The 24,772-nt window shown below is 38.6% G+C and overlaps 1 long non-coding RNA gene across 1 annotated transcript in view; it reads right to left on the bottom strand.

Moving 5' to 3' along the window:
* The window catches only part of LOC116088901, a 33,186-nt gene extending 11,113 nt beyond the window's left edge, over nucleotides 1–22,073 (bottom strand). Inside the window, exons 1-2 of the long non-coding RNA XR_004118072.1 lie at nucleotides 21,530–22,073; nucleotides 16,955–16,998 (exon numbers count right to left, since the gene is read on the bottom strand). This is a non-coding gene — a long non-coding RNA (uncharacterized LOC116088901). The remainder of the gene's footprint in view (nucleotides 1–16,954; nucleotides 16,999–21,529) is intronic.
* Between the last annotated feature and the right edge of the window lie 2,699 nt (nucleotides 22,074–24,772).

Raw genomic sequence — 24,772 nt, 5'->3', positions numbered from 1 at the left:
GAAAATCAAGAACACCATGGAGTGCACATAGCATTAGAATCCCTAGTAGAGAATAAGGTAGAAAATAAGGCTAAAGAAACACTTTAGTACTTTGTTTTAAGATATGCTATCTATCAGCCTTTGCTCCAAAATTACAATTCTTCCCATACTGACCATGCTCCATTTGGGACTAGGAAATCTCAGCAGATGCCTTAAAATCTTCATGGAATTAGTTAGCCTAGCCTAGCTTCCTCTACCATGAACATTAGTTAATCTAGTCCCATTCCCTCTACCATGAACCTAGACGGTCCCAGTTAAGTCTGTGTACCAATAGATGGAGTCTTAGAGCGGAGACTTGTGCAACAAAGCTACAACCAACCCTCAGTGAATATGGAACCAAATTGGAAAACATACTTGGAGCACTGTGATCTGCTAATGTAATTTACCACATGGAGGTGTAGGCTAAACTCACTGTCCCCTGGCCTATCTTGGTAGATGGCTGAAGGAACACGGTGCAGCGATCTTATACCCAGGGACAGATATTGTCCATGAGTGCCAGTTTCTGATCCTTGTACAACAACTTCTAAAATGTGGTTACCCTTCTTGATTGATGATTCCATTCTGGGTAGAAAATTAGAGGTCTGTAACTTCAGGTTCTTATAAGGTATTCTGCTGTGTTGTTGCAAGCTAGTTAGGGAGCTATAGAAATCTGAATGAACTTATGTCACGGCACTGAGTGAAAGAGATGTTAAAGTAGAAATTGACAGAAACTCTGGAAGGAAATAAGGCCAATCCAAAGCTTTTCTAGATGAAACTCAAACTATGTTCTGAAAAGCCAACAGTGTGCCAACAAAAGATCTAGGGCACCCAAATCCGAGAATATATATGTGCTACCCAGATTTCCTGTCATTTCTCTGTGTCTCGAGACATGGCAAATATTTACTATTTCACCATTAATGGTATCTTTTTCCTGTTCCAATTAAAGTGGGAGGTGCTTGTTCTTTCAAGTACAAATTCACCAATTCCAAATCCATAATTTCATGGTTCATAAACTCCTCATCCTGTTCTTCTGAAGAGCAACAGTCTTTTGATGTTACTGTTGCTTCTCAATGTCAGCATTAGATATTATTCCTATCTGAAGATCATAGATGTTCCCCAATTCTGCAATCTGACAGTTCTCAAGATTTTAATACCCAGTAAAATAAACTGGATGTCTATCCATATATCCAAAATGTTCGTCCATTGAAACACTACTTCTCATGTGACAGAGTTAACAAATTGAGTCTCTGTGGTATAATTAGGTCATAAAGGTATATTCTCAAAGATAGGATCGTAATCCTTAAAGAAAAACTATGAAAGCTTGCTTCCTTTCTCTGCTCTCTACCATGCAATGATACAATAAAAAGGATGCAGCCTTATGCACAAAAGAACCTTTTCCCAAAACCACTACAAAGGCTTGCAATGTTGGTCTTACACTGGTAGAATTATGAGTTCTCATGTCTGTGAACCATATGGTTTACTGTAATTTGTTATATTTACCTCAAACTAACAGACACCCAAATTCACTAATGGCATTTGTCAAAATTTCCTACACACCATAAACCTTCCCTCTCTAGTGTCCCTGTTCTACTGGTGTGTGTGGAAAAGAAGAAATACATCAGATGATTTTCAAAGCTTGAAGAGTCCCAGATGCCCCAGGGACCCTATAACATCCTGTCCTTGTTCTTCATTCAGTGACTAGAAAATGCAGAACAGTATTTGTTATTACTTTAGACATGAGATGCTCTTTAAAGTATTCATCTATACATTTAGTTATAGTATACTGGTTTACATATTATTTCTTGATAGACATATTATAGAAACACTTTTATATATTATGTTAAAAGACTCATGATTTTAAACAGAGCCCTGAAAACAAGACATCCAGTATTAGTGCTACAATAAAATCCACCTCCAGCCTTCATTCTCTTAAGGCTTTACATTTCCCCACAGTTCAAAGCTATTCAGAGATGCCAGCATCTTAGGACCTAATGATCAAGTGATTCTAGGTTCTCCAACTCCTTTTCATCCTTCCTTGTAGTTCCTACATTTTTGCTACCATCAAAGGATAAACTGCCTTTCTTTGGGCCAGGAAAATAACAAGGATCTTCTTAAAAGTTTAAAGATGAAGACAGAAAGATAACATCACAGATCCATGGAGAGAAATCCAGAGTCCTACATTATTTGTGTTACAGATATCTGTTCCCATAAAAATTTTCACTGTAGAAATAGTTTTCATGTAAATTACTGTTTGTACCGAGGAAACAAGGCCATTATCTTAGACAACTCCTAGAAAACTAACTGGTTCACAAGTCAGAATCTCACATGAAAGACCTGGAATCATGCAGACTCACTTTGCTCTAATAAACAAAGATTTAAATGGCTCACAGTTATTTTATTTGCTATATTTTGTGGAATTCAATATCCAATGGGAAGGAACAGAGGTCAGTAACATTCATTCCTGAGTAAGTAAAGTTGTCATCAGCATTAAATAAATGTACTTTTAGGGCCTAGTAAAAAAGCTCAGTGGTGGGAACACTTGCCTAACATACTCAAGGGTCTAGGTTCAGCTCTTAGTATATGAAAATACCCGTGTCACTATTGTCTTAAAGTCTTCTATAATTCATATACACAAGCATGGTACAAGAATTTCTTTTTTTGTCTCTTCAGGGTAGATTTTTGCTTGTTGGTTGGTTGGGTTTTTCCTCTTTTTTTTTTTTTTTTGGTGTTTTGTTTGCTTGTAAGCTATTTTTGTTTTCCATTTTAAAGGAAAGAAAACACTGTAAAAGAAAATGGAAGGAGAAAGAAACTGGCATTTTAGTTTATAAAGGCTATACTTCGGCTTCTTTGTATAGCTTCATACATACTCAAGGGTCACTCCAGTATCACTTACCATGCATTGCATCTGCATGAAAAAGGAGGGCAGGGAACTTGTCTTGTAGCTGCATTTACATCCTGAGAACACTAGTTTCGCTGAAATACTGCAATATTTGGGGGCTTTGAAATAGCAGTAGGGTTTGTCTCACCCTCCCCTGATTGCCTTGGTGTTACATTACTTACAGTCTGGTAACTATTTGGAAAGCCTCCTGTATGCTGGATAATGGTCTAATTTCTCGTGTCACAACTATAACTTACAACATTATTTCTCCTCCAGTAAGCTAGTAGCAGCCATGGAGAAATAAGTAGTCTTAAGAGAATAAAAAGATGGCCCTCAACAAAGTAGATCAACAGAGGACATACTGAAGGGACAAAGCCAGGAAGAAGAACAAGGTATGGCAGGTTTGTGTAAACAGTCAAGTTATAGCAACTTGTACCCACAGCTTAGACAGCAGCTGTGAGACCCATGGCGGAGGGTCCAGCTGTCATCAGAGAGATTGCTTAATAACAATGCCTGGAAGAGGAAGAGCCATACCTCTGACCAAGACACCTCTGCTTCCTGTATTACAAGGTTAGAGAAGGACAGTTCCTATACTTCTTTGGCCTATTGTCTTAGAAGTTCAGAGCCTGTAAGTCAGAATCCAGAACTGTCATTTATAGGCTGGCTGACTGATCATTGATAAGTTATTCAGCCACTGTGGATTTCACCTCCCACAATTATAAAAATTTACCTCTCAGGGTAACACAATAGTCCTCTTCTCTGTGACTTCATTATGCTCAGTTCCAGTTATCCAGAATCCACAACTACAGTCCAGTCTATGAAATGGGAAACCACACACACACACACACACACACACACACACACACCTACCTTAGGTTTTAAATTGTGTGTCTTTCTGAGTGTCATGATTATATCTCACACTGCTACTTTCCATCCTATCTGTGATGTGAATTATACCTTTGTTAACGTATTCACATTTTATATGCTACTTACTTACCAAACACCTCTTTTAAAAGACTGGGATAGTATCATACTGCCTGTCGACTTGTCTATACCATAAGTTTATTTTATCTTATCACTTAGGCATAATAGTGGTATGATTCTACATTATCCAGGAAGCGAATATATTATAATGCTATGCTTAGCATATGAGAAGTAAACTACATTCATGTAACTAGTACTACACCATATTGCTGTAATTGTTACATTTTGCTGTTAGTCATTGTTTATGGCTTCCTACGTTGCCTAATTTATAAGTTAAAGTCAATAGTAAGTATGTGTGTATGGGAAAAAAAATAACACATAGCTTCTGGTACTCATGACAGTTTCAAGGATTCACTCAGGGTTTTGGAACATATATCCTCTGTGCATGATATAGGGGATCAAGTGGGGTGTTGAACCAGTGCCCTCTTCTCAGCAGGCACTTAGATATTATTTGCTTTTTCTCCATTTCACCTCATCCTGCTTCAGTGCAAATGGCCTCTAAAGAGTGAATATTTAGCATGCTACCTACATCACAGACAGACAGACAGACAGATAGACACACACACACCAAACCTAGCTGATTTTCTGTCAAAATAGACATCCTAAGCAATTCCGCCCAATGCTACTCTCAGTCATTTCTACTGAGGTGACAGGCCCAGGAAGGGACACAAACTGCCTTTATCCCCAAACCATGCCAGAGAAGGTAGAGATGTAGAGTTTGGCACAGAGCCTGCAGCCCAGCCCCATGCAGCTACCTCTCCCGAATCACAAAAACAAAAGTCAAGTGACACGCTCTCACTTTCAATTCAGAACTGATGATATGAAATAGAAGATGTTTATTAAGTACTCCCTAAAAATACCAAAACAAATTGGTTCAGCCTAGGCAATTATATTCTGGAAGTGTAAGCCTTTCAGACACATTAAAATCTATTGGTCCCCAAGAAGATATCCACAGCCCATCCTCAGTATAAATTATAAATGCTCTGCAGCTTGATGGCCTCTTTAGTTTCAGCATGATATTTTTTCCTTTAAAAATGCAACAGATCAGAGGAGAGGTACAACTATCATTTCAGGATATATAAGATAAAAGAGGTGCTACTAAAGAAATACAAATGTACTGAACCAAACAAGAGGATGTGAATCTCCAGGAGACGATCTGAGATGACCCATGAATTTTACCAGGAGACCAAGTAATAAGTGGGAGAAGTATATAATGAATGACCAAATAGATAGGAATCATTTACTCGAATCTAAATCCATTGGAAAAAATCCTCCCATTCCTCTCCTGACTTTGACTCTCCTCATTCCTTTAAACAAGGGCAGCATGTATCCTGAGCTGACCTAAAAAAATATGCAGCCACCAAAAATCCTGCTCCATGAGAAATTAAGAAGCATTGCTCAATATATACAGCCTAGATTTTTAATAAGGTAAAAAATTAAGAATTTACTTAATAGCACACTTCTATGGGACTTGTGAGTTTTCCTGGAGAAAACAGTGTCCCAGAGTATGGAATAGTATGAAACAAACTCTCAGCCAAGAAAGGGTTAAGTCAACCACTTGTTATTTGTACCCTAACATGTAGTTTTTATATTTAGTGTAGCTCATGCCTATGCAATTTGCCAATATGTCCATACACTCTCATAATGTACCAACCATGTCCCCCCATTTATGAGAAACACATCACACTGGCAAGGATGAAGTCTATTGTCCAACTTTGTCAAATTCATCCTTTGAAAAGCCCATCCTGGTTCTCACATGAAGTGAGTCTCAGAGGGAGAGGCACTCACAGGGGACTATATCTCTTAATCTAAGGAGAAACAAACCTTAAATCCAAGTCATTAACTCCAAACCCTTGGATATTCTCTCTACACTTAGCAAGCTCCCTCACTTATATGGTTTCCCTCTCACTTAACCTTATTAAGTAAAAATCAGCTATAGCTTATTGGAAATTTACACAAACAAATTAGTCATCTGTACAGAAAAGGATAAAGTTAAGACATCATAAGCTATTGTTTATAACACAAATATAAAATATTTCAATATATGCTACATTCAAAAGTACTATGTGTGTATAACATGCTGCTACCCCAATTTATAAACTGGACAAATGAAACTCAAGTGGTAATCTTCTGCAGCTCACACAGCTGGTGCCTGGCCAGGGTCAACTAAGTACCGATTTGCTAACCGCATGATATATATTTTCTTACTATACTTTCTCGTTGGAGTGCACCTCCTATGTCTTCTACCAGCATACAGTATTTAAGAAATAGATTGTCCATTCTTAACTATGATCTCATAATACTCTAATTATATCCTGAGGAAACACCTACCCTGAACTTCACCTCTCCAAGAGTCTGCAAACAGTGTAGAACTTCCAGCTGCATGAGAAACTAAAGCTACACTGATATTCAAGTGCCTAGTAGTGTATCATTTATATATAAAATTATAAATGATAAATATATTTTAAAATAACAATTAGAGGGGAATTTTTAGATGTTCTTATGACAAAGAAATAATAAATGTTAGGGAAGTATGGTATGCCAGATACCTCGATCAGATAATAATCCAATATAGACATGCACTGAAAATTCATATATCACAGAAACATGTACAATTAATATTCATTAACTGAAAACATTTTTAGTACTTAATAATATGGAAAATTTAGTCAGCTGTTGTTTGATAACACTTTTTTAATTAGATTAAGATTTAATCAGTTCTTTAACTACATGTCAAATGATATCTCCTTTCCCAGTTTCCCCTCCAAAAAATAAAAATAAAAATAAAAATAAAAATAAAAATAAAAATAAAAAATAAAAAAACAAAAAAACAAACAAAAACCCCGGTTCCCTCCCCCCTCCAACCTGCTCAACAACCCACCCTCTGCCACTTCCTGGCCCTGGCATTCCCATACACTGGGGCATAGAACCTTCACAGGACCAAGGGTCTCTCCCCCCATTGATGAGCAACTAGGCCATCCTCTGCTACATATGTTGCTGGAGCCAATAGTCCTACCATGTGTACTCTTTGATTGGTGGTTTAGTCCCTGGAAGCTCTGAGGGTACTAGGTAGTCATATTGTTGTTTGTCCTAAGGGGCTGCAAACCATTCAGGTCCTTGGGTCCTTTCTCTAGCTCCTTCTCTGGGGACCTGTGCTCAGTCCAATGGATGGCTGTGAGTCTCTAGTTCTGTATTAGTCCAGTACTGTCAGAGACACTCAGGAGACAGCTATATCAGGCTCCTGTCAGCAAGCACTTGTGTCTGAATAGTGTCTGGATTTGATGATTGAATATGGGAAGTATTCCCAGGTGGAGCAGACTCTGGATTGTCCTTCCTCCAGTCTCTGCTCCATACTTTTTCTCTGCAAATCCTTCCATGGGTATTTTGTTCCCCTTTTAAAGAAGGAACAAAGTATCCACACTTTGGTCTTCCTTCTTCTTGAGTTTCTTGTGGTTTGTGGGTTGTATTTTGGGTAATCCAAGCTTCTAAGCCAATATCCACTTATCAGAAAGTGCATACCATATGTGTTCTTTTGTGATAGGGCTATCTCGGTCAGGATGATATTCTCCAGTTCCATCCATTTCCCTAAAAATTTCACAAATTCATTGTTTTTAATAGCTGAGTAGTACTGATTCCAGTTTCTGGCTATTATAAATAAGGCTGCTATGAACATAGTGGAGCATTTATCCTTATTTTATGTTGGAGCATCTTTGGGGTATATGCCCAGGAGTGGTAAACCATGTCCTCTGGTAGTACTATGTCAGATTTCCTGAGGAACCACAAAACTGATTTCCAGAATGGTTGTACCAGCTTCCAATCCCACCAGAAGTGAAGAAATGTTCCTCTTTCTCTACAACATCGCCAGCATCTGAGTTTTTGATCTTAGCCATTCTGACTGATGTAAGGTAGAATCTCAGAATTGTTTTGATTTGCATTTCCCTGATGACTAAGGATGTTGAACATTTCCTTAGGTGCTTCTCAGCCACTCAGTATTCCTCAGTTGAGGATTCTTTGTTTAGCTCTGTACCCCATTTTTAATAGAGTTATTTGGTTCTCTGGAATATAACTTTTTGAGTTCTTTATATATATTGGATATTAGCCCTCTATCAGATATAGGATTGGTAAAGATCTTTTCCCAGTATGGTGGTTGCCATTTTGTTCTACTGACAGTGTCCTTTGCCTTACAGAAGCTTTGTAATTCTATGAGGTCCCACTGGTCAATTCTGAATCTTACAGCATAAGCTATTGACGTTCTCTTCAGGAAATTTTCCCATGCCCTTGTGCTCGAGGCTCTTCCCCACTTTCTTTTCTACTAGTTTCAGTGTATCTGGTTTTATGTGGAGGTCTTTGATCAACTTGGACTTGAGCTTTGTACAAAGAGATAGGAATGGATCAATTTGCATTCTTCTACATGCTAACCACCAGTTGAGCCAGCACCATTTGTTGAGAATGCTGTCTCTTTTCCACTGGATGGTTTTAGCTCCTTTGTCAAAGATAAAGTGACCATAGGTGTGTGGGTTCATTTCTGGGTCTTCAATTCTATTCCATTGATCTACCTTCCTATCATTGTACCAATGCCAGTTTTTATCACAGTTATACCAGTTTTATACCAGTTTTGTTCTGTAGTACAGCTTGAGGTCAGGGATGGTGATTCCCACAGAAGTTCTTTTTACTGATGAGAATAGTTTTCAATATCCTAGGTTTTTTTTGTTATTCCAGATGAATTTGCAAATTGCTCTTTCTTACTAGTGAAGAATTGAGTTGGAATTTTCATGGGAATTGTACTGAATCTGTAAATAGCTTTTGGCAAGATGGCCATTTTACTATATTAATTCTGCCAATCTATGAGCATGGGAGATCCTTCCATCTTCTGAGATCGTCTTCAAATTCTTTCTTCAGAGACTTGAAGTTCTTGTCATATAGATCTTTCCCTTGCTTAGTTAGAAACACACCAATGTATTTTATATTGTTTGTGACTATTGTAAAGGGTGTTGTTTCCTTAGTTTTTTTTCTCAGCCTGCTTTTCCTTTGTGTAGAGGAAGGCCACTGACTTGTTTGTGTTAATTTTTTATCCAGTTACATTCCTGTAGTTGTTTATCAGGTTTAGGAGTTCTCTGGTAGAATTTTGGGGGTCACTTAAGTATACTCCCATATCATCTGCAAATACTAGTTTGATTTCTTCCTTTCCAATTCGTATCCTTTGATCTCCTTTAGTTGTCTAATTGCTCTGGCTAGGACTTCAAGTACAATATTGAATATGTAGGGAGAGAGTGGGCAGCCTTGCCTAGTCCCTGATTTTAGTGGGATTGCTTCAAGTTTCTTTCCATTTAGTTTGATGTTCACTACTGGTTAGCTGTATATTGCTTTTACTATGTTTAAGTATGGGCCTTGGATTCCTGATCGTTCCAAGCCTTTTATCATGAAGGAGTGTTGGATTTTGTCAAATGCTTTCTCAGCATCTAGTGAGATAATCATATGTTTTTTTTCTTTGAGTTTGTTTACATAGTGGATTACATTGATAGATTTCTGTATATTGAACCATCCCTGAATCCTGGGATGAAGCCTACTTGATCGATAATCGTTGATGGATAATCGTTTTGATGTGTTCTTGGATTCAGTTTGCAAGAATTTTATTGAGTATTTTTGCATCGATATTCATAAGGGAAATTGGTCTGAAGTTTTCTTTCTTCATTAGGTCTTTGTTTAGTTTAGATATCAGAGTAATTGTGGCTTCATAGAATGAATTGGGTAGAGCACCTTCTGTTTCTATTTTGTGGAATAGTTTGAGGTGTATTGGTATTAGGTCTTCTTTGAAGGTCTGATAAAACTCTGTACTAAACCCATCTGGTCCTGGTCGTTTTTTTGTTGGGAGACTATTAATGACTGTTTCTATTTCATTAGCAGATATGGGACTGTTTAGATGGTTTATCTTATCTTGATTTAATGTTGGTACCTGGTATCTGTCTAGAAAATGTCCATTTCATCCAGGTTTTCCAGTTTTGTTGTAGGATCTCATGATTTTTTGGATTTCCTCAATGTCTGTTGTTATGTCTGCCTTTTCATTTATGATCTTGTAAATTAGGATACTGTCTCTGTGCTCTCTAGTTAGTCTGGCTAAGGGTTTATCTATTTTGTTGATTTTCTCAAAGAACCAGCTCCTGGTTTGGTTGATTCTTTGCATAGTTCTTTTTGTTTCTATTTGGTTGGTTTCAGCCCTGAGTTTGATTATTTCCTGCCTTCAACTCCTCTTGGATGAATTTGCTTCTTTTTGTTCTAGAGCTTTCAGATGTGCTGTCAAATTGCTGGTATATGCTCTCTCCAGTTTCTTTATGGAGGAGCTTAAAGCTATGAGTTTTCCTCTTATGACTGCTTTCATTGTGTCCCCTAAGTTTGGATATGTTGTGGCTTCATTTTCATTAAACTCTAGAAAATCTTTAATTTCTTTTTTTATTTCTTCCTTGCCCAAGTTATCATTGAGTAGAGTGTTGTTAAGCTTCCATGTGTATATGGGCTTTCTATTGTTTATATTGTTATGGAGGACCAGCCTTATTCCATGGTGATCTGATAGGCTGCCAGGAATTATTTCAATTTTCTTGTATCTGCTGAGGTCTGTTTTGTGACCAATTATATGGTCAGTTTTGGAGAAGGTAACATGAGGTACGTAGAAGAAGGTATATCCTTTTGTTTTAGGATAAAATGTTCTATAAATATCTGTTAAATCCATTTGTTTCATAACTTCTGTTAATCTCATTGTGTTTTTGTTTAGTTTCTGTTTCCATGATCTGTCCATTGCAGAGTGTGTGGTGTTGAAATCTCCCACTATTGTGTGTGGTGCAATGTGTGCTTTGACCTTTAGTAAAGTTTTGTTTTGTTTTGTTTTGTTTTGTTTTGTTTTATAATGAATGTAGATGCCCTTGAATTTGGAGCATAGAGGTTCAGAATTGAGAGTTCATTGTGGAAGATCTTGCCTTTGATGAATATGAAGTGTCTATTTACCTTTTTAGATCACTCTAGGTTGAAAGCCAATTTTATAGTAGAATGGCTACTCCAGCTTGTTTTGGGAACCATTTGCTTGGAAAATTGTTTTCCAGCCTTTTATTCTGAGGTAGCATCTGTCTTTGTCACTGAGGTGGGTTTCCTGTGTGCAACAAAATGTTGGGTCTTGTTTACATAGCCAGTCTGATAGCCTATGTCTTTTTATTGGGGAATTGAGTCGATTGATATTCATAGATATTAAGGAAAAGTAATTGTTGACTTCTGTTATTTTTTTTGTTAAAGTTGGAATTTTGTTCATGTGGCTATCTTCTTTAAGTTTTGTTGAAAGATTACTTTCTTGCTTTTTCTAGGATGTAGTTTCCCTCCTTGTGATGGAGTTTTCCATTTATTATCCTTTGAAGGGCTGGATTTGTGGAAAGATATTGTGTAAATTTGGTTTTGTCATGCAATACTTGGTTTCTCCATCTATGATAATTGATAGTTTTGCTGGGTATAGTAGCCTGGGCTGGCATTTGTGTTTTCTTAGGGTCTGTATGTGTCAGCCCAGAATCTTCTGCCTTTTATAGTCTCTGGTGAGAAGTCTGGTGTAATTCCCATAGGTCTGCCTTTATATGTTACTTGACCTTTTTCCCTCACTGCTTTTAATATTCTTTCTTTGCTTTGTGCATTTGATGTTTTGATTATTATGTGATGGGAGAAATTTCTTTTCTGGTCCAGTCTATTTGGAGTTCTGTAGGCTTCTTGTATGTTCATGGGCATCTCTTTCTTTATGTAAGGGAATTTTTCTTCTATAATTTTGTTGAATATATTTACTGGCCCTTTAAGTTGGAAGTCTTCATTCTCTTCTATACCTATTATCCTTAGGTTTTGTCTTCTCATTGTGTCCTGGATTTACTGGATGTTTTGGGTTAGGAACTTTTTGCATTTTGCATTTTCTTTGACTGTTGTGTCAATGTTTTCTACGGTGTCTTCTGCACCTGAGATTCTCTCTTCTATCTCTTGTATTCTGTTGGTGATGCTTGCATCTTTTGTTTCTGACTTCTTTCCTAGGATTTCTATCTCCAGAGTTGTCTCTCTTTGTGATTTCTTAATTGTTTCTTCTACCATATTTAGATCCTGGATGGTTTTGTTCAATTCCTTCACCTGCTTGGTTGTGTTTTCCTGTAATTCTTTAAGGGATGTTTGTGTTTTCTCTTTAAGGGCTTCTACTTGTTTATTTGTATTCTTCTGTGATTCTTTAAGGGATTTTTGTGTTTCCTCTTTAAGGGCTTGTACCTGTTTACCTGTACTCTCCTGTATTTCTTATAGGGAGTTATTTATGTCCTTCTTAAATTCCTCCATCACCATCATGAGATATGATTTTAGATCTACATCTTGCTTTTCCGGTGTTTGGGGGTATCCAAGACTGCTGTGGTGGGAGTACTAGGTTCTAATGATGCCAAGTAGTCTTGGTTTTTGTTGATAAGATTCTTGTGTTTGCCTTTCACCATCTGTTGATCTCTGGTGTTAGATGTTCTTACTTTCTCTGGCTGGAGCTTGTTCCTCCTGTGGGTCTGTAAGCTTTTATAGGCACTTCTGGGAGATTAGCTCTCCTCTGGTAAGACAAAGGGCTATGGATCAGCTGACTCTCTTGAGTCCTGGGGTCAGAGCACACCCTGGAGACAAATTCTCTGCTTGCTGGAAAGGTGCAGGGAGGGTTGTGGATCCGTTGTACCTCCTAGGTGTTCCCAGAGGTAGAAAGGATCCTGTCCCAGCTGCCCTGACACTTCTGTGGCCTAAGCCTCCCAGCTCGTCCTGCCTTAGAAAGTCACCAGAGAGAAATATAGATCTGGCCAGAGTTCTGGGGTCAGAGCACTCCCTGGAGACTAGCTCTCCACTTGAGGGAAAGGTGCAGAGAAAATATGATAAAACTTTTGATGCTACATACATGTCCACTTACCCCAGAAAGGTGCCCACAATAGACCAAAGTATCCATACCACTAAAGTTCATTTTGGTAAACTATGAGTTTTACTGGGGTTACTTATAGGAATATGGATGAGGGGTTACTTATTGGAAGAGAAATAATTCAAAACTAGCTGCATGACCAAAGCTAACCCCAGAATGGGTATTAGCTCACAAAATCTGGGAACCTGGAGCACACTGCACAGACTACCCACAGCTTCACAGGTTGGAGTGTGTCCTCTCCTGGTGCTGCAGTTGGCCTAAACCTCTTCCAGGTTTCTGCTAGTTTCAGCTTGTTCCAGGAAACTGGTCTGGTCTCAGAGTCTTCTTTGCCTCCTTGGCTTGTCTGAGAGTCTTCTCTGAAGCTTTTTTTTTTCTTACTCTGGAAGAGGGGCCTAGTGAATATGGTCAGTTTCAGGGACTTCCTGAAGCTTAAGGAATTTCTCTGAAGAATTGAATGGTCATTTTTGGATAAAATTGTTACATGACACCACCCCACTATGATCAATATATGCTGTATTTATGCATAAAATTATCATATTGTATCCATAATTATAATTAAAATGATACCTGATTCTTCAAAATAAATTGGTAATAATGTAACCTAATTGAAAAAAAAAGTAATCTGAGAATAAATATTTGCTTATTGCCAAAGTACCCTATATGATGGCTCATACACAGAAAATACTGGCTTGCTTCTTCTTTGAGTTATGACATACCTAACCTGCCTCCCCTCCTCTTCACCCTAAGCATTCAAAGAATTTCTAACTGCTCTCTATTTAAGTGTTAAAGCTCCCAAGCCAGGGATTGCATGCCAAAACCCACCATTGTAAGGGGGATTGCTATCCAAGTCAAGACTTGAAATAAAAGGACTCTTTTGCAAATTGCAGTGGACTTTACAATTCTTGAGCTTATCAGGGTTTCCCATGGAACCAGAGCATAACAATACTAAGTTTATACTTGTACTCTGTTTTTACAAAAAAAAAAAATCTCATTAGGTTGAATTACTTTGTCCTAATATTTGCTAACTCTTTTAACTACTCGACTAACTCTGTTCATTTTATGTGGGAGAATTTTCTAGCCACAAACTAACTTCTTGTTGAGTTCAAAGGATTAACAGCACATTTAAAAACTTCTGTAATTGTCTAAATATATGAGCTCATTTCCTGAAACAAATGCAAGCTTAAAAAGATCATTTCTAAAATGAGGCATTTACAGAGGACTAAAATGTGTACAGAGAAAGTTCTGGGTTTGTGTACTGCAAACTCGTTCTTTGATCTGTGAATTTTGTAATAGAAAATTACTGCATTTTTCTGTAGGATGATTGCTTTGTTGGATAACGTGGTTATCTGACAAACCTTTGCCCAAACACTGGAGTTTTTATTGTTTCATGCAATTTTAAAGGCCTGTCATGCAAGTCAACAGGTAAGAATTTCAGAGTCAGCAAGAACTCAATTTTAGCTCTTTATTAAATTTGCCACGAGAAACAATTACATTAGCAGCTGTGCCGGCTAGAAAACTATGTATATCCCAATAGCTATATGTTCATATCTACCAAGGCAAAAGCCATTATTCCTCACCTAATGTATGTATGAGTATGTAAACTATTAAAGCCTAGCACCTTTGTTCAAATTCTGCCAGGGCATTGGTTTTCTTCTCCAGGAACCATAAGCTCTCTTTGAAAAGGCCAATAAAACTCTAACCTCACACAGGAGGCATGGCTATCAAACAGGAACTTTACTTTCTAGATGTTCATAATTTAAAGTTTGTTTTTAATTAGTTGATCACTATGTGCATCACACACACACAAAACACACAGTGTTTTAATGATGATTAAGAAACAACAATATGAACTAACTAGTACCCTCAGAGCTCCCAGGGACTAAACCACCAACCAAAGAGCACACATGGTGGGACTCATGGCTCCAGCAGTATATGTAGCAGAGGATGGCCAAGTCGGTCATCAATGGGAGGAGAGGCCCTTGGTCCTGTGAAGGTTCTATGCCCCAGTGTAAGGGAATGCCAGGGCCAGGAGGTGGGAGAAGATGGGTTGGTGAGTAGGGTTTGGGGAAAGGGAAGAGGTTTGTTGTTGTTGTTGCTGTTGTTGTTGTTTTCCCCGGAGGGGAAACGGGAAAAGAAGATATCATTTAAGATGAGAGGAAACGGGGAAAGGCGATACCATTTGAAATGAGGGGAAACGGGGAAAGGAGATATCATTTGAAATGTAAATAAAGAAAATATCTAATAAAAAAAAGAAACGACTTGTGGAAAAAAGCAAAGCAAAAAGCAAAAGAAAGGAGGAGGAAGTGCATCTAAAGTACTTTGTATCTGAGTCCTCATAAACTGAAGCAGGCCATTGTTTACACAGGCAGGATGTGTGGATTCGGAATGCGATTTAAGTTTGTAACACCTTCTCTTTTTTAGAGCTAAGCTGGTGTTGAGCCCATATTGGATAAGCGTCTGTTGTCCACCAGAGCTGTTTTTGCTTTGGAAACTTCCTTCTTGAGTAGCAGGGTCCTCCACAAACCACTGTTAACTTTACAGTTTTTGGTTTGGGTAGAATATCTCACCTTTCTCTAGTGCATTAGGACTCTAGTGGTAAATAAATGTCACATGTCTGGAAAAGCTGAAATTGAGGAGATTCTTGAAGGCACAAAATTGTAAAAGAAAGAAAGAAAGAAAGAAAGAAAGAAAGAAAGAAAGAAAGAAAGAAAGAAAGAAAGAAAGAAAGAAAGAAAGGCAGAAAGAGAGAAAGAGAGCAAACAAGCAAACATAATCCGTTTTTAGTATTTTGTGTTTAAAATGTGAAATTTTTGAAATTAAAAAAAAATGATTTATGAAAGTACCACATAGGATTGGCCTGTCATGAATGTCTGATAAGATCAACAGCATATACAAAAACTATGGTTTCTGCAAAGACCTCCAGCCCACTAGAAGTCTAGTAAAGTTAAAGGTCCTATTAACCATGTTGTGATATTGCCAAAGCCCAGGGCCCTTCTTTCTTTTTTGAAGTTAGATGAATCTGGCTCAAAGGTCAGATCTTGTACTTGTGGCTGGGTAGCCTTACACACTCTAATTACTATCAAGCTTAGGCAAGGCCTTTGCATTATTCTGCACCCTTGTAAGAATCTTTCAAAGCTACCGTTTGTTTTCCCATGAAGTCTACAGAGAAAACAACCACAAAGTGGTCAAGTGACTTATTTAAGTTCACAGTTATGGAATGTGTCAAAATTCAGATACTAATACAAGTTTTTCCACTTGTTTCAATCTTTCCAAGTGCTTATCCTTGGTTATAAAATGTAGATAATAAAAAAAATTTCTTGAAGTGAAGACTTGAAAGAAATGCCATAAGGAAATGTGCCTGGTTGGTCTCTAGTATCTATTTATCTTGTGTTACTTTAACTTCATTTTCTACTAAACAACTCCCTGTTTCTTCTTCCCTCTGTCTCCTAGCAACCACCACTCTGCTTTCTGCTTCTATAAACTTGACTGCTCTTGATACCTCATGTGCATAGAATCATTTATCATTCCATGATTAACTTACTTGTTAACTCTTCTGAGTCCAGCTACTGTGTTGTAAACAGCAGTACCATCCTTTGTTTTAAAGCTTGTTAATAGCCCACTGTATATACCATCCCCAAATTATAATGGCTCGATGTAAACATTTTTTTTTATTTTATCACAATGCAAAAGTGATATACATCCATCAGTAAAAACTGGAAATTTTGAATTTTGATCTTTTCCCAGGCCAGCAATGTGTAATGCAATCCTGTCCTGCTGCTGGGCAGAGCCAGTGAGTCAGAAATCTCAGTCATCCTACTGAAAAACACTGTATCCTGTGTCACCAGGCAAGGACAGTCAGTGGGCTAAGTTTATGAAATGCATTTTGATTCACAGTAACATAACCTCACTATATGTCAAAGTCAATCCATCCATAACAAATGGTTACGAAGTTATATTTAGACAGAATGAATAAGTATTGTCTTAATTTGCTCTCTAGTGCAGTAATAAAGAGCATGATCAAAAGCAACTTGACCAATGGATACAAAGTTATATTTAGACAGAATGAATAAGTATTGTGTTAGTTTGCTTTCTGGTGTCCTGACCAAAAGCAACTTGGAAAGAATTCATCTCACCTTGCAGATTAAAATGCATTCTTGAAGGACGTCATGGCGGGACCCTGAGGGGAAAAGCAGAAACTGAAGCAGAGGCCATGGAACAATGGTATCACTGGCTTGCTTCTTATGGCTCACTCAGCTTGCTTACTTAGGCCACCCAGGTGTGCACAAAACTACCCACAATGGGCTAGATCTTCTCATGTGAATCATTATTCACAAAAATTCTCTATAGTCTTGACTAAGGACCACTGTGATGGAGGCATTTTCTTAACTGAGGTTCCACATTGCTGGAAGACTATAGCCTTGTCAAGTACAAGTGCTGAGATCTAGTGTATAACACAGCACCTATAGCTGGCAAAACAGCATTGTACACTTAAAAATTATTAAGAAGTTGGGCATTATGTTAGATAATCTTTGCATACTTGCACTCATGTACATATCCAAACCCATCAGGTTACATCGTGACCATTTGCATAACATATGCAGTGCATACCACAAGTAGTTCATGAAACTGATCTAGCCCAATTCTTTATACCTCATCAAAACTAATTTCTAAAAGTATAATCATGAACCTTATCAATAATGGGCTTATTCATTTATTTGCCCTAATTATAGTATATAGATCTTTGCTAGGCTATAGAAATCACTGAGAATGGAAAATCTCAGAAGTCCCTGCCCTGCCCTCACATATGAATTCTTCTCTCCAATAGCACATATATGCAAACATACATGCACATATACACACACATACACACTCCACAATTCTAAGCTAATTATCTATTGTAATCCCTTAAGAAGTTAAAACTTAAATAGGTTCTTTTGATACTGGACTCAGCAGAAAATTTATAAGTAATCAAACATACATTTGTATGTTAAAAGAATAAACTCTGTTCAACTGTTTTTATATTTCCAAGGAAATTGTATCTGTGATGTGAGTAAAAGTGGTCAGACATAACTTTTACCTTGGACTTGGCGAGCAACAGATACATTGTAGCTACTTCTATGGCTGAAACAGCATGGAAAAACCTATATAGCAGGCCAGGAGGGGAAGACCCTGCCCACAACAAAAATGGAGGCACCTCTCAAACTCTAGTTTAACCTGTGAAGGTCTGTATGGGCAGCCAGAACACCAGATCCATCAGGGGCAGTCTTTAGGTCAGCAAATAACAAGGAAAGAAGAATAGAAAACTATATCTTCCTAAGCAATATGTTAATCTGTAAACTGATAACCTTCTAGCAAAGCCATAGATTCAAAAAAAAAAAAAAAAAAAAAAAAAAAAAAAAAAAAGCAAAAGAGACACTGGGGGAAGAAAGGAAAAGGAGAAAAGAAAAACTAAACACCAGTGAGGGAGGCTTCCAGAGGCCTCATTGAATGGATTTGTTCTGGAACATTCCTGGGATATGGACTATGCCAAGTGCTAAGTTATAGGCCCTGGATACACAGATAAATGGATGACAGACCCTGACTTTTGCAGCTGCTCAGAAGTTAGCCTGTCCTTCAGGATGGCACTGGACCAAACCAAATTATTGTAGGGATTCTGACAAGGTTGAGCCAGCCATATGTCTTTCCTTATACCTATGATGACTAAAGCAGGCAATATTACTGGGACTAAACTTATATCTAGACAGATCATATTCCATAAGGGAGAAGGTATTACTATCATTCTATTAAATAGGCATAGTATTAAAATGACTCCTGATCAATTATTGCTATAATTCTACATTACTACATCTCTCAGTCCTCATCAGAAAATGTTCTTCTTACAATAGATAGCAAACAACACAGAGACCCACAAGCAGTGAACACGCAGAGACCAAGAGACTATGGGGTATTCAACCCTAAATAGGATGTTTGTATCACACACTTCTCCCCAAGGCTCAGAGATCACTATGGAAGGGTGATAGAAAAATCTTAAGTGCCAGAGGCAATGATGTTTCCCAAACACACCAGAGATTGTCACAGCATGCACAAGACCTGCATAAACTTGAGCCAGTATGGAGGAGGAAGATGGGCATGCCCCACCCTTAGTGGAGGAACTATTGGCAACTGATGCCTGCTGGGAGAAACTGAGTCCTTGTCTTTAAGAGTGTGTCTACAGGTAGGTTGACCCACATACCTATGGTATATAGCCAAACACCAAAGAGTATGTGAACAACAGAAATCAGATATGATAGCTTTGCTTTCTTATTTTTTAAACAAAATAAAGGGGAAGCAGGGAGAGCTGTAATGGAAACCAGTACAGAAACAGATGCAGAAAAGCACCACAGCATGAGCTTAACCTGACCCCAGATCTACACAGCATGCTAGCACTTACCAGCTGCTTTGTGTTTCACAATAGAAACTCGATGCTGGTGGGAAGCCACCTTGCTAAGACTATATCTAAGATTCTTACCTTAGGATCCCTATACTTTCCTTTTTCTTAGAATCTACAACAAGTATTGCTGTGCTGGCACAGCCTGTCTATGCTGTGGCCCCCACAGAATGTCAATGAAGTTACTTTATTTAAAAAGAAATGCAGAAGAATTCACTAGGAAGCAGAATAGAATGAAACTTACATTCCCTCTAAGACTGGGCACTCCAGCATCCAGGTGATGGGCTCAAAGGATGGAGTAGCCCTTGGCATAGGCACACAGGACTGTGTGCAGAAACTGGGACTCAGAAAACAGTCATGGGACATTGCAACAACAGAAACTGATTCACCCCTCCAGATAGCACAGCTGACTGCTCCACTGTACCTGCGGACATGGGGTTGGAAGTATCCAAACAGCAATGGAGATATGTCCAATGTAAACTCCAGCTAAAGAAATTTTGTCCGCTACAGCCTCCTTACTCGTGAGCAAGGAAACAAAAGCTACTCCAAATGGCTCTGATGCCAAATCACTTACAAGGCATGACTGGTAAGACTTGCTCTCTCCATGGATCACATAAACCAAGGAGAGACAAGTGTGAGTTGGTGTTAGAGCACAAGTCTGTCTCTCTAAGGCAGTCAGTCTTGTAGAAAACAATCCATACCACCTAAAGTTCTCTCCCTGGAAACAGAGTTATGCTTGTTAAAGATAAGAGATACCTCCTTGCTTCTTGTCACAGAGGCTCTACGGAAACATCCTGCCCCCAACCGCCAAAAGCGCTGAAAAGTCACAACTCTTCCAAAAGTTCATAATCTCCATCAACTGACTGCAAACATAATGAAATGGATTAAATCTCCATAAGGAATTCAAATCAGTGTTTTTTTTTAAAGATCAGTGAATTACAAGAAAATGGAGAAAATTATCTAAATAAAGAGAACAATGCAGGATATGCATACAAAATTCAACTCATGGTGATCTGGGAGGATAAACCTAACTCTAGGAAACAAGTCTCGACAATAGATTTGTTCCAGCAGAAAATTTTCAAGGCTAGAAGACATTCATGAATGAGAACATTCAGACATAATAAACAATGGGAGGTTAAGAAAAGAAGTGTTGGAACACAGTCCCTGAACCAAGCTGTGTGAGATATCTGAGACCTTGTGAGAAAATTACAAGTAAACAAGAATCTTAAAATCTCTGTTCTCCACAACAAGGGTTGCTCTTGGCGTGTACTTTTGTGCCCCTTCTAGGTGTAACAGGTGGGAGCAGGTCTACTTTAGGTTATTCATTAGAGCTAGCTATGTTATTTGTTTATATCTCTGTATGGAAAAACATGTTTTTGCCATGTGAAGCTTGTCTTTGTGATCGTATACTTTCTCAGGGGATTCATCTTAACCCTCAGTGTAGAGACTGTCTGATGCTCTTAGTAAAGTTGGCTATGCCATGAGTCTTTAGTCAGCTTCATTTTTAGGCCCTGCTCTCCCAGAAAAGAGTTTATTTGGCTTATGACTCCCTATCACTGTTCATCACCTAAGAAAGCCAATCAGGACAGGAACTCAAACAGAGCAGGAAGCTGAAAAGAGGAGCTAATGCAGAGGGTAGGTAAGAGTGCTGCTTACTAACTTTCTCTTCATGGGTTGCTCTGTCTGCTTTCTTATGGCAGCCAGAACCTCTATCTCAGAAATGGCACTATCACAATGGGCTGGGCCCTCCCACATCAATCAATAAGTAAGAAAATGCCCTACAGGCTTGCCTACAGCATGATCTCTACAGAGGCATTTTCTCAAATGGAGTTCCCTCCTGTAGGATGATTCTAGCTTGTGTCAAGTTGATGTAAAATTATTCAGCACAACTGACCTCTTGTCAACTTGACACACAAGCTTGTCACTTATTAAAACTAGCCTTTCCAATCCCCAGGGTCCTATATTAATAAATATCACAAATATAAAGCATTATAAACTTAAAAGTCCCACAGTCTTTATCAATTTGAACACCTTAAAAGTTCAGTATCTTTAAAAACAAAAATGCAAAGTCTCTTTTAAAATCCAAACTCTTTGTAAAACATCAAAATACCTTTAAAAGTTTAAAGCTTCTCAATTGTGAGCATCTGTAAATTCAAAAATAAATTAGATACTTTCTTACTTCAAGGGGGAAGAACCAGGACACAGTTACAATCTGAACAAAGTAAAAACCAAACTCAAACTGTTTAAATAACTCAGTGCCCAATGTCTGGGATCCACTCACCATCTTCTGAGATCTTCCAAAAGGCTTGGGTCACTTCTCCAGCTCTGCTCTCTGTAGTAAATACAGCTTGTCTTCTAAGCTCAGTCAGGCTCCACTCTATGGGTCCTGCTGCTCTTAGTGGTCATTCCCTGGTACTGGCATCCCCAGTGTGCTGTAGCCCTGGCTGCAAGTAGGCTGAATTTTTACCAATAACCTCTCCTGGGCTTTCTTCAAGGACTATAGACCTGTCACTCAGTGACAAGCCTCAACTGCACTCTATGACTTCTTCATATCTTCAAAACCAGTATCACCTGGGTGCCTCTTATACTACCAACTTTGGCTGCCAGCACAAGGTACAGCCTTGGCCATCTCTGGAACACACTTTCTATGTTCTAACTCTGAGGAAATATTTCCAAGAAGATTTTACCTCAACAATGCTAGTCCCATCTTAATCACTGCTAATTTCTCAGCTCTAGATGACTAGCACTGGTTATCTCAGCAAAGCAAAGGTTTCATTTAGTGGTTCTGGTCTCTTGTTGCAGCTGATGCTTCAGCTCTAGCTGAAGAGTACCACAGACTAACTCAAAATATCCAATGGCAACAATAGAGTCTTCTTGTGAAGTCATCCTTCTGGAACTTCACAAGACAGGCCTCCGCCAGGCAGTAGTAGTGCACACCTTTAATCCCAGTGCTTGGGAGGCAGAGACAGGTGGACTTCTGAGTTCGAGGCCAACCTGGTCTACAGAGTGAGTTCCAGGACAGTCAGGGCTACACAGAGAAACCCTGGAAAAAAAAAAGACAGGCTTCCATTATCTGCATTTCTCTTGACACTGTTGGCTTCCAAGCTCCAACAAAACAGCTCATCAAGCTTTGCACACTCAATGAATTTTATAGCCCAAAGTTCCAAAGGCCTTTCACAATCCTCCCCAAAACAACAAGGTCAGGTCTGTCACAACACTACCCCACTATCTTGGTACCAATTCAGTCTTAGTGTTTCTATTCTTATGATGAAACACCATGACCGAATTAAACTTGGGGAGGAAAGGGTTAATTGGTTTATATACCCAAATTCTCATTCTATTGCAGAAAGCCAAGGCAGAAACTCAAACCATGTAGGAACCTGAAATTAGGTGCTGATGCAAAGACCATATAATATGGCTGCTTATTGGTTTGTTCCTGTGGCTTGTTCAGTCTGTTTTCTTATAGAACACAGGATTACCAGCCCATGAGTGGCACCACTGACAATGGACTGGGCTATCCCACATCAACCACTCATTTTAAAAATGGCCATCAGGCTTGTTTACAGCCTGATCTTATAGAGGCATTTTCTCAACTGGGGTTCCCTCCACTCAGATGATTCTAGCTTGTGTCAAGCTGACATAAAATTAGTCAGCATAACCACTAAGATAGCATATAGGGGACATTTTTAAAAAGAGACTATAGACACAGAAAAGGAAATTAAATTTCAACCATGAGAACATAGGGAAAAAAGAAATCCCACTAGAAGTACAGATAAATCAACAAGAACTGGAAAATACATATTGCATGGAATATTCTATAAATAACTTTTAAGTTTTAAACCACACAATCTTCTGTGTGATGTGATTAAAGCCTGCTGACATGTTGCTCTATTTGCTCTGACCCACCTGGGACATCAATCAACCCTGAGTTTAGTGTATCCATTCAGGATATGTTTCCTGCCTCTGCATCATTTATTGATCATCTTGGTTTTCAGAGAGACAGTGCTTATTATGTCTAGAACCTAATATTACCTAGTTTTACACACCCAGTAAAGCTCTTGGGATGTAATCCCTTCCCCATGGAGAGAGGTGAAAGTACTGTACATAGCATAGCCATTGTGCATTTGAACGTTCAATATCTAAGGCTCTTAACTATACTACAGCTGCCCTGAACCCAGCTACTCACATTGATTTCCAGTGTCCAGACCCACTGCCAGTAAATGATGACTTCTGACTTCTTTAGGAATAACAAAACAATCAACTTTTGCAGATGTGAGTTCAAATGGACTTAAAAATGTGAAAGTCAGTGAGTTGACTGCAAAACATACTATGATACTGATACCAGAGAATGAATATTAAGTCCATTCTACACAGTAGGAACCAGTATGGAGAACTACATTAGACATAACCATGAATATCTTTAAGTTGCAGGTTCTATTCTAGAACACATAGATTAAGTTTAGTTTATTAGTTTGGGAAGAAATAATAATTGAAGCCTAATTGACACATCTTCTGGTAATACCTCTTTAAATGAATGGTATGCAATTATACTTTCCCTAAGAATTAGAAGAAATCCATGATAGCTCCCTCTCCCCAACAGGATCCATCTTCGTATCATAGTGTGTCTCACAAGTCTCCTCTGGATGGAGCTCATACCTGTCTCTCAATGTCACATCCTATCCTTGACCCCTTCTTGACCCCTCTCTCATACAAATGAAGAGCAATAGATAGCTGAGGGTCCCTTGAACACAGTATACCCTTTCAGGAGTCTCTGATTAGAAAATAACTTTTCTTGAAACCCCCTCGTACCCTGATCCATAATCTATTCAGTCTTCAAGATTAAAGTAGGCTTTGAGAGTCTTTTTTATGGATCTGTACACATGCAAAGGAATGAAAGGAATAGAGAAGGAACATATCTCTTGAATACACCCAAAGAAAAACATAAGTTACCAAGTGATACTGCTTGAACATAAAGAGTTCAGAGTCAATTATACAGATTTGCAAAGTACCTGATCCTGAGTAAGCTGTCCTGTCTCCCAGAACAGAGAAGGCAGTCTTTGCAACCTGAATGTGTTTATGACACAAATCAAGCACAATTCAGTCACACAGGTACCACTTCTTAGGAATTCTTTTCTTCTCCTCCCCAAAATGGGCAGCATGATTAAGAATTAAGATTGTGCCGGGCAGTGGTGGAGCACATCTATAATCCCAGCACTTGGGAGGCAGAGGCAGGCAGATTTCTGAGTTCGAGGCCAGCCTGGACTACAGAGTGAGTTCCAGGATAGCCAGGGATACACAGAGAAACCCTATCTCTGAAAAAAAAAAAAAGAATTAAGGATTGTAAGATATAACATACATCTTACAAATTCTTTTAAAACACTTGACTTCCAACAGATCTTATAACATAGATTGTGTCTTTTAACATAAGAAATGGAGCCGGGCGGTGGTGGCGCACACCTTTAGTCCCAGCACTTGGGAGGCAGAGGCGGGCGGATTTCTGAGTTCGAGGCCAGCCTGGTCTACA

Source organism: Mastomys coucha, unplaced genomic scaffold, assembly GCF_008632895.1.
Source record: "Mastomys coucha isolate ucsf_1 unplaced genomic scaffold, UCSF_Mcou_1 pScaffold14, whole genome shotgun sequence".
NCBI classification, from domain to species: Eukaryota; Metazoa; Chordata; class Mammalia; order Rodentia; family Muridae; genus Mastomys; species Mastomys coucha.
This window is presented reverse-complemented; position numbering and strand designations above follow the sequence as displayed.